This window comes from Oryctolagus cuniculus, chromosome 1 (assembly GCF_964237555.1).
Source record: "Oryctolagus cuniculus chromosome 1, mOryCun1.1, whole genome shotgun sequence".
Lineage (NCBI taxonomy): Eukaryota > Metazoa > Chordata > Mammalia > Lagomorpha > Leporidae > Oryctolagus > Oryctolagus cuniculus.
Window position 1 is genome coordinate 203,044,506 of NC_091432.1, and position 4,872 is coordinate 203,049,377.

Sequence of the window (4,872 nt, forward strand, 5' to 3'; positions counted from 1 at the left end):
AGGGAAAGCCTTATTTGACTGGCAGACTCTTGGCCAAACTCTTCACGGCTCAGGCTCAAGGAGCAGCAGTTGAAACTTAGCATGGTTGGCTGAGGTTGTGCTGGGGTTGTAGAGCCCAGGAATGCCCAGGGTGCCCTCCCTGTGTGCCTCTTATCATGTGGAGCAAAGAGCCCAGGCTCTGAAACCAGGAAGACCTGAGTTCAAATCCTGTCTGCTGCTTTTCAGCTGTGCAGCTTTCTGTAAGCTCACTGAATCTCAATTTCCCACTTTTCTGAACCGAATGCCAGAAACATCTGCCTGATACTTAAGAGCTGCTCAGGAGACATCCCTTTACGACACCCTGGACCCTACCTCACTTCAAGTGCCTTGTGGAAATCGGATGCATTTCCCAGTCCCAGGACCCTGAAACCTTCCTGGAGAAAGGGCAGGGGTGGCATCTGAGCTTTATCTGGAAAAACTGGATAGGGTTTGGAAGCATAGGGACGGGGAGGATTCTAATCAGAAAGATGATGAACAACGCATGACATGAAAAGTGAGAACTCATGCGGTCTCGGCTGTGAGAAAATGTGGTCGGGTAGTTCAGACAGAGCTTTGTTTTTCTTTTCTCTTTTTTTTCGTTTCTTCCCCCCCTTTCCTGTTTTGCTTGTTCACTTCTTAACTGTCTGCGAGAGGTTAAAGCAATCTGAATTAAGTTAGTTAAATTGACTTTTATTATTGAATTATAATCATTTGTGCAATTATGAAACCAGGTGTTCCTGATTGAGATCAATTATTCCTTCACCTGATCACTATAGAGCTAATAAGGACTTAGAATTGCTGCTCAAGTGTACTTCCAGCCGCGCTGAAGCCCTCTGGAAACGCATTTATTAGGCAAAAGAGTGGTGGAAAAAAATCCAGGGAGAACAAGGACAGAGATGAAAATCCTTTAGGAAAAGGCCTAGAAAGACTGATTTGATCGTTAAGGAGCCTTGATGGGCGGCTGGCTGTTGACAAGGAATCTTCAAGGTGTTCCTGTGGGAACTTTGCCGGGGGTGAGCTGGGCATGGGGGTGGGGCGGGAAGCACGGCCGCGGGGATGGTGGGGATGTCGGGTCAGCGGCATGGTAGAGGCCCCGCTGGTGCTGGGTTTCTTTGCTGAGTCAGAGCTGACCTTCCCCCCCCCCCCCCGCCCCCGAGGTCTCAGTCCTGACAGAGCAGAGGTGTGAAGGGATCTTTGTGTTCCCATACCCTGAGCGAGGAGCGGGTCGAGTGCAGTATCTTTTCTGGGAGACACAGGTTTGGGATTCCTTAAGTTCTAGGTTCTTTCATCTTTGGTCCCCTGGAGACCTCTTGAAGAAAACAGAGCTATAGTTCTTATTTCCATTTCATAGGTGGCAACCCTGTGGTTTGGTCAACAGACTTGCCCACAGTCACAGAATTAGTGACTACTACGGTTTGAATGTGTCACTCGAATTTCATGTTGGAAACTTGGTCCCCAACACAGCAGTGCTGAGAAGTAGAACCACTGGGAATGAGTCATGAATGCAGAGGATTAATCTATTTACGGGTTCATGGATTAATAGATCCCCCTTTTTTTTTTTTTTGTGGGAATGGCTTTGTTCTGAAAGTAAGCTCTCTCTGATCTGCTTGAAGATTTTGCCGTGCAGTGCCCTCTGCCATGTCATGATGCAGCAAAAACACCTTCGCTAGAAGTCAAGGAGACGCCAGCTCCGCGCTCTTGGCCTTCCCAGCCTCCAGAACCGTGAGCTAAATAAACTTCTTTTCTTTTACTTACTCGGTCTCAGAAATTGTGTAATAGCAACAGAAATCAGACTAACAGAGTGACCAAGAGGGGCTTGGACGGAACCTTCCGATACCAAGGCCACCAAATGGTCTTCCCCTCATGATTTGTTGCTACATGTCCCATGCTGGAGGCAGGTTGCCTGGGTTGGTTATCTCTGCCGTGGTTTGCAAGTCTTCACATACCCTACACTGGGCCCGCCCTTACATTAGTTCAGTAAGAATCCCCGGAGCTGTGCCTGGACAAGATGGTGTTTTAAGAGCTGCAAAGAGAATTCTAATGTAAGGCAGGTCTGTGAGCTGCTGATTTAATGGGTGACTGGTTAACTAAATGAAGCCAAACCTGGCCTTGGGGAGTTTGGGAGCTGTGTAAGGCTCTTTGGGTTGCTGGTAACAGATACCTAGGGGAAGGAGTGAGATTGCAAGGACAAATGGCATCCTGATCTCAGGATGTAGCCACTTTGTTCCTTCCTCATCTTCCTTCTTCCACAATCCAAAGGACCTGCTCACCAGAGCTCCAGACATCTCCACTGCAGGATACAATCTGAGACGTCTTTCTCCATCTCATCCTTGGTCAGGTGCCCCCTCTAAGGCGATCACTTTGGCCACATATGAGTAAGACCGTGGCATTCTCCATTCAAACTACAAGACCAGACTGCAGGAGGGCTTGTTCTGTAGAGGAGAGGAGGTTACTGCTCTAGGAAGATGAACAACTGAGGTCCCCTATGGGACAGCCAACCCCTAGGGCCCTCACCTAGCATCTCTGCGGCTGGACCAAAGTGCAGAAATGCTTCTGTGTTGCTCTGCCTGAGGGTTGAAGTCTTGCTGGTTGGGAACCTCCTAACACAAAGCAACAAAAACCCTTATCTTGGAAAGCAGAGCAGCCCTGACCCAGTCATCTCATGATGCTGAGCAGTGGGCTCTGAGAGGCAGTGGAGCTAGGTGCTGAGGCAGGGTGGCCATCCACCAGAGACACGGTCTCTGATTCGGATGGGGTTTGTATTGGTAGAGATCTTTTGAGTTGCAAGTGACAAAAACCCAAGTCAACCTGGTTCATATTCATGAGAAATGGAATCGATTCATTCAGATGACTGTAAAAGACAAGGTATTCACTTTCAGAGGCAGCTAGATTCAGAATCTAGACAATGTCCTGAAGGCTCAGTTTTACCCTCTTCCCTCTCACCTCTACTTGCCTCTTGTGTGGGTGATATTCTCAAGCAAGTGTGCACCTCACAAAGCCACATGGGCTCTACTCTTGCATTTCCCCCCAGTATAATAAACAGAGTCTCCAGGGTTGAGTATCAATGGGATAACATGGGTCCTAGACCTGAGCTTACACCTTACACAATTGGGATGAAACTGTGAACTGAGAGTTGGAGGTGAAATCATAGTAGAGGTAGGGAATGGGCATGAGGCAGGAAGGTACAAAAATCCTTTTGAAGACTCTGAAGTCCATCTTTCCCACAGACTCCAATGAACCTGCCAAACACAGAATTCTGCGAAGTCCTGCCATCAGCCCAACGCCCAGCATTGGTTGGTATTCTCTCTCCTGTCCATCTCTGATTTGGTGCACACAGTATACCCTGAAGTCATCTCTGGGACAAACCTGCTGAGACATTAGGGATCAGTCCATTATCTTGGTACCCTGAAGACTTAGCATGGGGCTGCAACTGACATATTTATTGGAGCTCTGTTAAATCACAGGACTCCCCAAACCTACCACGTTGAGTAGAAACGGAGCCACAGAGGGGTGGTGGGAGGAGCTGTGAAGCTGGGCCCAGGCTCCTGGCTCTACCTGTGTTCCAGATTCACTGTGTACCTTGAATTGTTTCTCAGATTGGGGTTTGCCACACAATCTCCCCCACCTACCTGCCAGGATTACTCAGAGGTCTGTGTTAACACACACGTGAGTGAGTTGTAATTATTATGTAGGAGCACTAAATTTCTTGCCAGTAGAATAAGCAGAAGCTACATTCAGAAAATATCATTAAGAGCAACAGTTAAAAGGTGAAGAAGACAGGAAGTAATGGGACAGCAGTACAGCGAGGAATCAAAGTCTAGGAAGAATGATTTCAACATGAGTTGTGGGCTTTGAAGGAAACATAGAGTTGGGGGTGTGGGGGAGCAGCCATAAGCTAGATGCTCAGGGAGCAAGGCCAGAGGGGGCAGCTACACTGGAGGGGGAACCTCCAGCACTGGCAGTTGCTGGGGTGTTGCCCAGAGAAGACTCTGGGTGTGGTCTTCCTGGCTGGCAGTGCAATAACACCACCTTGGAAGGCTCTGGTCAGTCTCGGGCCTCCTGCTCCATTCCCAGTCTGCACAAGCAGGGCCAAGGAGTCGGGTAACCCCTGCAGACAAATTACAACCAGATTCAATTCCGTCTGCTGACACCAAGGCTGCTCCCTTCACTGACACCGAAGGCCACATGGCTTTCTTCACTGTCATCTGGGGCTGTAAGCAACCCACTTAAATCACCACTGGCCGGGAGAAGCGAGCAACCTGCTTTGAAGCTCTCCTTCCACCCAAGCCATTAGTACATTCAACAGCTCTGGCCCCATGCTGACTTCTGACACGCAGTAATTAATTCCTTTCCACTCAGAGATGTGGCTGCTCACAGGTCTCAATGCAAAACTGATTCTGGTCTGCTTTGTTTCAAAACTACTTAAAATGTTGGATAGGAAAACCATTTGGCCTACTGTGAAAAGCCACTGGCTCTATTCTATCCTTATATGAAAATAAATTCTAGATGTATTAATGATTTAAATGTAAAGGAGGAAACACAAACTACTCTAAGGCAAATGTTTAAATTAAATAACATCTAGATAGTCTTAGAATGGGAAAGGTCTTTGTACTCAGGCCGCCAAAGGCAGGAAACACAAAGATCAAGGTTTGTGAATTTGTTCAAATCAAAAATGTAAACCTTGATATAGTCCAAATTAAAAAAAATAAAATTGGATTAGATTAAAAGAAATTGAAAGAGTTGGTATGCTGTCTGTAAGGTACAATGGCTGCTACATGTGATGATGATGATACTAGCTAATCACGATTTCTATGTGCCAGACAGTATTTTTTTTTTTGGACAGGCAGAGTTGGA